The sequence below is a fragment of the Bos indicus genome, chromosome 24 (genome assembly GCF_029378745.1).
Source record: "Bos indicus isolate NIAB-ARS_2022 breed Sahiwal x Tharparkar chromosome 24, NIAB-ARS_B.indTharparkar_mat_pri_1.0, whole genome shotgun sequence".
Taxonomy (NCBI): Eukaryota; Metazoa; Chordata; class Mammalia; order Artiodactyla; family Bovidae; genus Bos; species Bos indicus.
Window position 1 is genome coordinate 5,218,753 of NC_091783.1, and position 12,008 is coordinate 5,230,760.

Sequence of the window (12,008 nt, forward strand, 5' to 3'; positions counted from 1 at the left end):
TTGGCCTGCATAGGTGTGCCAAAAATCTAGAAGTAGCAAAATTAATATCACCAGAGCAGTAAAACTGGGTTTGTTTCCCTGGGCATAAAAGAACAGTTTAAAGAATTGAGAGCTCTAGAACCCAACCTGCTATGAAGTTCAGAGGCAGAATGTCATGAAAGTGAAAGTTGCTCAGTTGGTGTCTGACTCTTTGTGATCCCATGGACTATAGAGTCCATGGAATTCTCCAGGCCAAAATACTGGAGTGGGTAGCCTTTCCCTTCTCCAGGGGATCTTCCCAACCTAGGAATTGAATCCAGGTTTCCCACATTTTGGGCAGATTCTTTACCAGCTGAGCCACAAGGGAAGCCTGCAAGGGAAGAATGTCACAAGATGAATTATAAAGTGAAAATGAGGAGGCTGTTTAATAACTACCATGACTGGTTATTCCAGTGGGGGCTTTCAGCTGGAATGGGATTGGTTAAAAGTGGTTATTTTATACCATTTTATGAAGATGACTTACATTTCTTTTCTGATGAACAGAGGCATTTAAGAAATAATGTCAAGTTCATGAATCAAGCTAGATTGACTTTTGCTTACATAGCTTGAATGGTTTTGTCTGCTCAGGGAATTCTCAAGTATGGTCTTCATTCTGTATTTTACTTTAAGAGGGGAGACAATGTGAAAAAATCATATAACCAATGTGACAACTATTGATGGGAGAATGTTACAATGGATGGCATTCTCTTATTGTTTTTTTTTGGGAGGTGGGGATTATCACTATCAGCCTTGAATTTCAGAGTCTGTTAGTCAAATGTCCAGACAGATGCATTTTCTGTGTGTTTTCTTTGGCTTTCCAAATATTCTTCAAAGAACTAATTGACTTTAATTTTTTATCTTCTGTTATCTTAAGCATTCATACTATTATCCTACTGTTGAATTGCAGTCACAGAATTCCCACTTTAAAATAGCACTTTTGAATCCACAGCTTTCATATGCATTTCTAACTTCTTCCTGACAGAGTGGGCATGGCCCAGAATTGACTTACAACACATTGAAAATTTGAGAAATAGATAAATATTTTGATCATCAAACGGTCCAAACTCGAGTCTATATTTTTCCATCATCACTTGAGAGCTGAGTCAAACTGAAACAGAATAAGGAAGTGATAATTCCTAGAAACCATGGCATTATTATTCAGTTTTAAGTTTTCGAAGCTTTCAAGACTTGTGCTCAAATGACAAAAAAAAAAAAAAAAAAAACAACACTCAATTATGGGTATCATTTTTTTCTTTTCGTCAGTATAAGAAGTGAGTTGAGGTCAAGCAGAAAAGTTAATTTCAAAATATGTGTATGTATTTTATTTTTGTTTTATTTGGAGATACGTGTGTACTCAGATGTTGGTACAGACCTTATAAACTTCACATTCTGTTCTGTGGGAAAAAATTTACTGATTAGCACAGGATATATGTTTGTTTTTAATTGCTTAGTTATTTCCCCCCATTTTTCAGGTCATCATACATAAATAAAGAATATAATACTCACTGTGTGATGCTTGGAATTTTTCCCAGTAGTCTACAACTCAACCAATTTGTTATCTTCCACAATTAGTTCTTATTAGCTATGACTACAGATTATATGCAAGCACAGCAGTATTTAATATTATACATTATTTCAGAGATGGTGTTAAATAATTCAAAAAATAGTATTTGCTAATTATCAAGCTATCAGGGAACATTACATACATTGAGGAATTTAAAATCTTGTAAGCCCAGTTGTAAGATCAGCTGGCAGACATTCTGCCACAAAAATGAAAACTGAGATAGTGCAACCTTACTATGAAACAGTGAGGTTGGCTCTAGGGAGCAAAGAGTTTTTGTTTGTACAGGAAAATTGCTTGGTAGTGACAGAGATTCATTAAACCTTTCATGAAATTTTGTATGATTTCCCAAGAGATGTCTCCGGGGGTCAGAGAAGAATGGGGAACACAAACATAGCTCTTCTATTCTGGCTGGAAAGGAACAAAATTAATATAGGGGGATTTGAGCAGTGTCCATTCCACTCATGAAAACAAGTGCTTGTATTAGGAGTTGTTTGTCAGTGAGACCCTTTCATCTCCACCCACTTCTATTACCCAATTTCACAGGTGTCACTCTGACATAGAAACTGATGGGGTCAATCATAACATTAACATGGTCTTTGGGTTCTTCTCATAACACCAACATGTGTCTGATTAATGGAGGAAATCAACAGTGTTGCGAGCACCTTCCTCAATGCCAGGCACCAGGTAATAGTCAATGATATTTGGTAAAATTTGAATAACCTTTAATGTATGCTTTTAGTAAGCATAGGGCTTCCCTCATGGCTGAGAGGTAAAAAATCTGCTTGCCAATGCAGGAGATGTATGTTCAGTCCCTGGATTGGGAAGATCCCTTGGAAAAGGAAATGGCAACCCACTCCAGTATTCTTCCCTGGGAAATACTAGGGACAGAGGAGCCTGGCAGTATACTGTCCATGGGGTCACAAAAGAGTTGGACATGACTGAGTGACTAAGCAACAACAATGAGTTAACACAGATGCTTTTGAACTGTGGTATTGGAGAAGACTCTTGAGAGTCGCTTGGACTGCAAGGAGATCCAACCAGTCCATTCTGAAGGAGATCAGCCCTGGGATTTCTTTGGAAGGAATGATGCTAAAGCTGCAACTCCAGTACTTTGGCCACCTCATGCGAAGAGTTGACTCATTGGAAAAGACCCTGATGCTGGGAGGGATTGGGGGCAGGAGGAGAAGGGGACGACAGAGGATGAGATGGCTGGATGGCATCACTGACTCGATGGACGTGAGTCTCAGTGAACTCTGGGAGTTGGTGATGGACAGGGAGGCCTGGCATGCTGTGATTCATGGAGTTGCAAAGAGTCAGACACAACTGAGCAACTGATCTGATCTGATCTGATCTGAAAGGAGAGAAGTGTAACATATAAAAACTATTAGCAAGGAGATTCATGGCTAATGGTGAAAGGATAACATAACACAACTTCCATGGGAAGGGAATTTGAAGAGACTCAACACAATTAAATGTAAATTCTTTCACTCAGAAATGCCGTTTCTAAGAATTTATTTTTTGAATGTTTGTTGAAGTGTTCTTTAAAATATTAAAGATTAGGAGTGCTATAAATATCTAAATATCTCATAAAAACTACTTCAGTGAATTATGATGCTTTGATAAAATGCCATGCAGCTGCTAAAAATTCTCAGCTTCATGCATATTCTCTCATAGAATTTCTAAAATATACTGATAACTAAACAAGTGAGACACAGATAATTATGTACAGTTTGCTATCAGCGTCAGTGTTAGTCACTCAGTTGTTTGCTATAATTTGTGAAAAATAACAGAAGCATGTGTGTCCATGGATTTATACATATTCATACAAATACATTTAGATTTGTGTACATAGTCAATACTCAAGATATCCAAGGTCCTTGGAAAGATAACTGAATGGTCAAATGTCTGTGGAAGGAGGTGAGAAGGAGATTTCCTATCTAATTTTGTGCCACTAGAATGTATTATTTTATCCAAATAGTTAAAATTTATTTTAAAATTATTGAAAGAGCAAAAATACAATTTAAACAGTGAAATAAAGAGTTTTCATGTACTTTTGTGGTATCAATTTTGTGGTTAAATGTACAGACATCACTTCAGTGTTCACAACTTTTTCTATTTAAAGCTTTCAGAAACTATCAGGACTTTGTACCATTAATTTGGAAAACTCAAATTCAGGAAGTTGATTGTTGAAAACAACTGAGGTAACTCAGTGGGTGAGATGTCCCTATAAATATATTTAAACACAACAAGCAATTAACTGAACATTTTGAATTGTTTAAGTAATGTTTGTCCGAATTTTAGCAGCTCATGATTCACAATCCTTTAAAAGGATTTGTTTGTCTGAGTAAGTCTGTTTAAAAATTTCCCTTAAATTACTATACACAACCAGTAATTTGTGATTTTTTAAAAAAAACTGGTTCCCCTGAGTCACACTGTCAAGAACCTCACGGTCACTTCAGTGGGGAAATTTCAAGTAAAATCACTTAAGTACTGAAAAACCTTACTCTTTATTCTGGAACAATAAAAAGCATGTTTACTCAGAGCAGCATGCAATTCAGATTATTCATGAAATTAATGCCACACAAAAAAAAAAGAGAAGATGAGAAAAGGAGAACAATTCTCTATAAAAATTCAGTTCAGTTCAGTCCCTCAGTTGTGTCCAACTCTTTGCAACCCCATGAACCGCAGGATGCCAGGCATCCCTGTCAATCATGAACTCCCGGAGCACACTCAAACCCGTGTCCATCGAGTCAATGATGCCATCAAACCATCTCATCCTCTGTCGTCCCCTTCTCCTCCTGCCCTCAATCTTTCCCAGCATCAGGCTCTTTTCCAATGAGTCGGCTCTTTGCATCAGGTGGCCAAAGTATTGGAGTTTCAACCTCAGCATCAGTCCTTCCAATGAACACCCAGGACTGATCTCCTTTAGGATGGACTGGTTGGATTTCCTTGCAGTCCGAGGGATTCTTGAGAGTCTTCTCCAACACCACAGTTCAAAAGCATCAATTCTTCAGTGCTCAGCTTTCTTTATAGTCCAACTCTCACATCCATACATGACCATTGGAAAAACCACAGCCTTGACTAGACAGACCTTTTTTGGCAAAGTAATGTCTCTGGTTTTTAATATGCTGTCTAGGTTGGCCATAACTTTCCCTCCAAGGAGTAAGCGTCTTTTAATTTCATTGCTGCAATCGTCATCTGCAGTGATTTTGGAGCCCAAAAAAATAAAGTCAGCCACTGTTTCCACTGTATCACCATTTATCTGACATGAAGTGATGGGACCGGATGTTGAGCTTTAAGCCAACTTTAACACTCTCCTCTTTCACTTCCATCAAGAGGCTCTTTAGTTCTTCTTCACTTTCTGCCATAAAGGTGGTGTCATCTGCATATCTGAGGTTATTGATATTTCTCCTGGCAATCTTGATTCCAGCTTGTGCTTCTTCCAGCCCAGAGTTTCTCATGATGTACTCTGCATATAAGTTAAATAAGCAGGCTGACAATTTACAGCCTTGACGTACTCGTTTTCCTATTTGGAACCAGTCTGTTGTTCCATGTCCAGTTCTGTTGCTTCCTGACCAGCATACAGGTTTCTCAAGAGGAAGATCAGGTGGTCTGGTATTCCCATCTCTTTCAGAATTTTCCACAGTTTATTGTGATTCACACAGTCAAAGGCTTTGGCGTAGTCAATAAAGCAGAAATAGATGTTTTTCTGGAACTTTCTTGCTTTTTCCATGATCCAGCAGATGTTGGCAATTTGATCTCTGGTTCCTCTGCCTTTTCTAAAAACAGCTTGAACATCTGGAATTTCACGGTTCACGTATTACTGAAGCCTGGCTTGGAGAATTTTAAGCATTACTAGTATGTGAGATGAGTGCAATTGTGTGGTAGTCTGAGCATTCTTTGGCATTGCCTTTCTTTGGGATTGGAATGAAAACTGACCTTTTCCAGTCCTGTGGCCACTGCTGAGTTTTCCAAATTTGCTGGCGTATTGAGTGCAGCACTTTCACAGCATCATCTTTCAGGATTTGAAATAGCTCAACTGGAATTCCATCACCTCCACTAGCTTTGTTTGTAGTGATATTTCCTAAGGCCCACTAGACTTCACATTCCAGGACGTCTGGCTCTAGGTCAGTGATCACACCATCGTGATTATCTGGGTCGTGAAGATCTTTTTTGTACAGTTCTTCTGTGAATTCTTGCCACCTCTTCTTAATATCTTCTGCTTCTATTAGGTCCATACCATTTCTGTCCTTCATCGAGCCCATCTTTGCATGAAATATTCCCTTGGTATCTCTAATTTTCTTGAAAGATCTCTAGTCTTTCTCATTCTATTGTTTTCCTCTGTTTCTTTGCATTGATGGCTGAAGAAGGCTTTCTTATCTCTCCTTGCTATTCTTTGGAACTCTGCATTCAAATGGGTATATCTTTCCTTTTCTCCTTTAAAATATAATTAAAAATATATAAATAATTTCAGCTCCATAAAAATAATTTCATCTATTTAATGCAGAATTAAAGATAGATTAGAAAAATCATCATAGGGCCACCAATACAAAAACTGATTCTGGTGAAAACCATCAATGGATAGTAAAAGACAGGAAGAGAGATAGTTGAAAAAGTTATTCAAGTGGGACCCAGAATCCTACAAGGTTTTAGTCATTAATAACAAAGGGAAACATTTACCTGTACTTGGGGAGAGCTTGTGATCACCATGGTAACCAAGTGAACAAACTTGGCATGGCCAACATTTTCCAGACGATAGACTTCTTTATGTACTACTTAAAAAGAGCAAACAATTACCCAGTATTGTTGAGGAATTCTTGTTGGTCTGAAACCCAGTCCTGAGAGACATAAACACACCCAGAACACTAGAATAAAATTAACAATTTAGAATAACCTTGCCTTTCAAAATATATTGTCAGGGAAAACACTGGATGAATTTTGTAGTCAAGACTCACTAAATAGCCAAACATAAAAACCAAATTCAGCATACAAACGTTGATTATATCTTAGATCAAGTCAATGTTCAGTTCAGTTCAGTCACTCAGTCATGTCTGACTCTTGTGAAGCCATGGACTGCTATACACCAGGCTTCTCTGCCCTTCATAGACTCAAACTCATGTGAATTGAGTTGGTGATGCCATCCAACCATCTTATCCTTTGTCATCCTCTCTCCTTCTGCTTTAATCTTTCTCGCATCAGGGTATTTTCCAATGAGTCAGTTCTTCACATCAGGTGGCCAAAGTACTGGTGTTTCAGCTTTAGCATCAGTTCTTCCAATGAATATTCAGGACTGATTTCCTTTAGGATGGACTAGGTGAATCTCCTTGCAGTCCAAGGGACTCTAAAGAGTCTTCTCCAACACCCTAGTTCAAAAGCATCAATTCTTTGGCATTCAGCTTTCTCATATTTCTTTATGGCTTTCTTAACCTCCAAAATCACTGCAGATGGTGATTGCAGCCATGAAATTAAAAGACACTTGCTCCTTGGAAGAAAAGGTATGACCAACCTAGACAGCATATTAAAAAGCAGAAAGTGAACTTGCTCAGTCATGTCCGACTCTTTGCATCCCCATGGATTGTAGCCTACCAGGATCCTCAGTCCATGGAATTTTCCAGGCAAGAATATTGAAGTGGGTTGCCATTTCCTTCTCCAGGGGATCTTCCAGACCCAGGGATTGAACCCAGGTCTCCCACATTGCAGGCCGACAGTTTACCATCTGATCCACCACGGGAGCTGCCTATTAAAAAAAAAAAAGAGAGAGACATCTTAAAAAGCAGAGACATTACTTTACCAACAAAGGTCCATCTAGTCAAAGCTATGGTTTTTCCTGTAGTCACATATGCATGTGAGAGTTGGACTATAAAGAAATCTCAGTGCCGAAGAATCGATGCTTTTGAACTGTGGTGTTGAAGAAGACTCTCGAGAGTCCCATAGACTGCAAGGAGGTCCAACCAGTCCATCCTAAAGGAAATCAGTCCTGAATATTCATTAGAAGGACTGATGCAGAAGCTGAAACTCCAATACTTTGGCCACCTGATGTGAAGAATCGACTCATTGGAAAGGACCCTGATGCTGGGAAAGAGTGAAGTTGGGAGAAGGGGATGACAGAAGATGAGATGGTTGGATGGCATCATCGAAGCAATGGACATGAGTTTGGGTAAACTCCGGGAGTTGGTGATCGACAGGGAAGCCTGGTGTGCTGCAGTCCATGGAGCTGCAAAGACTCAGACATGACCGAGCAACTGCACTGAACTGAGCTAACCTTCTGTGCCTTAGTCCCAGGATGGTGATCTCTAGAGACTGTGTCATTGAAATTCTTTACTTTAAAATTTTTAAAAGCTGATTTGTATTATAATATGAGGCACATTTATTTTATCCTTTCTGGAAGGCAGAGTCTTGACTGTAATTATAATGGTGTTAGCTAAATTATGAACAGAGTACTGTGCTGCCCTGGGCTCAGTGTTCTGCACGTATGATACATTGTGCTTGAGTGCTTAGTTGCCCAGTCGTGTCTGACTCTCTGCGACCCCAGGGACTGCCGCCCACCAAGCTCCTCCACCCATGGGATTCTCCAGGCAAAAATACTGGAATGGGTTGCCCTGCCCTCCTCCAGGAAATCTTCCCAACCCAGTGATCAAACCTAAGTCTTCCACATTGCACGCAGATTCTTTGCCTTCTGAACCACCAGGGAAGCCCTAATTCACTAATAGTAGGTGTTTATATGGAGAAGGCAATGGCACCCCACTCCAGTACTCTTGCCTGGAAAATCCCATGGATGGAGGAGCCTGGTAGGCTGTAGTCCATGGGGTCGCTAAGAGTCGGACACGACTGAGCGACTTCCCTTTCACTTTTCACTTTCATGCACTGGAGAAGGAAATGGCAACCCACCCCAGTGTTCCTGCCTGGAGAATCCCAGGGACAGGGGAGCCTGGTGGGCTTCCATCTATGGGGTCACACAAAGTCAGACACGACTGAAGCGACTTAGCAGCAGCAGCAGGTGTTTATATATGACAAACGGAGAAGAGTAAAGGTGTTCTGTGGGCTTTCCTGGTGGCTCAGTGGTAAATAATCTACCTGCCAGTGTGGGAGACGCAAGTTCCTTCCTTGGGTTGGGAAGATCCCCTGGAGAAGGAAATGGCAACCCACTCCAGTATTCTTGCCTGGAAAATCCCACGGAGACAGGGGAGCCTGACAAGCTCCCCTGTGGGGAGTTGCAGTCAGTGGGGTTGCAGAAGAGTCAGACTTAACTTAGCGACCAAAGAACATCAAAGGTGTTATGTAGCTACACATTTTCTGGAGACGTTTTAAGCATTTGTTAAAAATGGATTAACTTCCATGATGAAATATAAAGCATCTGCATTTTGCTTTACATTAACATGAATGTAAGTACTGTGCTCAGTCTGAGTAAAATTATCTCATTAGTATTGAGATAATTTTAAGAGAAAAATATGTTACGTGTCTTATTGCTGCTGCTGCTGCTGAGTCACTTCAGTCATGTCTGACTCTGTGCGACCCTATAGATGGCAGCCCACCAGGCTCCCCCATCCCTGGGATTCTCCAGGCAAGAACACTGGAGTGGGTTGCCATTTCCTCTCCGATGCATGAAAGTGAAAAAATAAAGTGAAGTCCCTCAGTCTTGTCCGAAATACTCAATACTCAAACACTAGTTCCAACAGTTAACATATTTTAAAGACTTTACTGCAACAAAATAACACTCACCCTTGAGTTTATTTACTTCATGAAGTAAAACCATTTAAACCACTAATTAATGAAAAGGTCAACACACAATGAGTAAATAATCTTCTGACACAGAAACATATTCTCAGTCCATCTGTTGTATTAAAACCTTTGGGCCTTCAAACATTGTTCCAAAAGTTTCTTTTTAATCTAAGTGAAAATTTTTGTTAATTTCTAGAATGTGTTGCCAGGTTACATCTGGGTATCAGATAACTCTCTGATTCCTAACAGCTGACATTTGTGAAGCTAATCATGCTTGGGAAAAATAAAATCACTAGATGTCTTATTTTGAAGCCCAGCAAAAGCAAACTTAGCCTGTTGACATCAAGAACAGATTACTTTGAATATCTTTTGCTCTGTATGACAAACTTATTTTGGTAATGATCATAAAATGTTTTCACGTTATTTCAAAGAGCTACAGGTGTCGCTTCAATTATCTCCACTTTTGCCCTATTAATTAATTAAATTCCACTAGATCAATATTTTCCATGTTGACAAGGGCCTCTCACATGAAATTCTTACTGAATTCAGAATAATCAGAAGCTAGTGGCTGCTTTCACTGAGATAACTGCAAGTTTCTCCAAATTCCTGCAGGATAAGAAGTATGCCCTTTTTATTCAACAGTTCTATATCTGCCTAGACTTTTGAATTTTGATTCTTTGGTTTCTTGGAGCTATTACATTGGTTTACATGGTTAAATGGCAACTAACTCCTTGATTCTTGAGGCAACATCGCTTTTCTATTTAGACTTGAGTTCTGTCCTTGAATCTTGACTGAATGACAGTCTGTTTGCATATTTTCTTGGCTTTTATTCCTTGATCTACTTGTCTGTTTTGTTTTTTGAATTCCTTATGGTTTCCCATGAAGCCAGAGGGATTGAAGGGGAGGTACATATTTGATGAAGAATAACTCATGCCTTGACATTATATTTTATTAAACTCTGGTTACTGCACATACTGAAATAACAACCAAAATATTTACATTTGGATAGGAATGGGTTACTTTACCAAGGAATAAAAGGACAGGTTACCAGTCTTTGAGCTTCCCTGGTGGCTCAGTGGTAAAGAATCTGCCTGAAATATAAGAGACACAGGTTTGATCCCTGGGTCAGGAAGGTCCCATGAAGAAGAAAACGGCAACCCACTCCAGTATTCTTGCCTGGGAAATCCCATGGACAGAGAAGCCTGGTGGGCTACAGTCCACGGGGTGGCCAAGAGTCAGACACGACCTAGTGACAAAAACAACAGACAAATACTAAAAGCAAAATATTGGCAAAAGTTATACGTTTGACAGCTAATAGACTGGTCCATTAATGTTTATGTTTTGAGTCATTTATTTGTTTTAAAGACAGCAACTCAAAATTAAACTAGAAAAATAAATTTCAAGTTAGAAAATATTCAAAGATTGTATATAATTTGTACAAAGTAGAAATCATTACACCTCACATTTCACACGCTTTAAAATTTTAAACTCAAATGAAAAAATGTAGCAATACAGATTTGAGGTCTTAAAGACAACAAGTCCTGTTCTTATCTGGACTTGGTATCAATTCCTACCACATCACACCTATGATACACCAAGGGACATAGACACTTATGATGCTGCATCTTTGGAGACAAGGAGAAAGATTTTAAATTAGTGATTTATTTCAAGATGAGAACTGGTTGACATTCCCAAATGAGGTTTCTCCCAATTGGCTCCTATAATACATGTTAAAAAAAAATGAAAGGAAGGAAATACATTATAATATCAAACATTACATTAATAATAAGACATAGAATTTATAAAGACTTCATCCCAATTTTTTTAGATGCTGGAGAAGACTCTTAAGAGTCCCTCATACAGCAAGGAGATCAAATCAGTCAATCCTAAAGGAAATCAACCCTGAATATTCATCAGAAGGACTGATGCTGAAGCTGAAGCTCTAGTACTTTGACCACATGATGCAAAGAGCCCACTTATTGGAAAGACCCTGCCTGATGCTGGGAAAGACTGAGGACAAGAGGAGAAGGGGATGACAGAGGATGAGACAATTGGATGGCATCACTGACTCAATGAACATGAGTTTGAGCAAATTCTGGGAGATAGTGAAGGACAGGGAAGCCTGGCATGCTGCAGTCCACGGGTTTGCAAAGAGTTGGACATGACTTAGCGACTGAACAACAGCATCCTAATTTTAAGGTAGGTGAACTGGAATGAGAAATTTAGAGTAAGATAACTTTAATATTCTTGATTTATTTAAAAGGAGAGTAAAGAGGAAAGGATATATATATATATACACACACACACACAGAGGATATGTATATATATAGTTATGACAGATTTGTGTTATATGGCAGAAACCAACACAATATTGTAAAATTATTCTCCTCCAATTAAAAAATAAATTTAAAAAAGGAGAGTAGAAATAATGAATCATTTTAGCCCTCAATAATTTAAGCATGCATAGCAAAATTTGAAGATTAAGTCCATTAAGAATCCAGGTAGAATTTATAAGTTACAAGCATTGTTGGGAAACATAAAAAAGTATATAAAACATTATGAGGAAAAAATGAGAAATTGAGGAACTAATGAAAATAAAGACAAAAGAAAAAATAATGACAAAAATACATTGAGGTATCATTGTATCAAAATACAGAGAGCTATCATCTCCATAAGGAGAGACTGACAAATTCACCATTATTGCAGA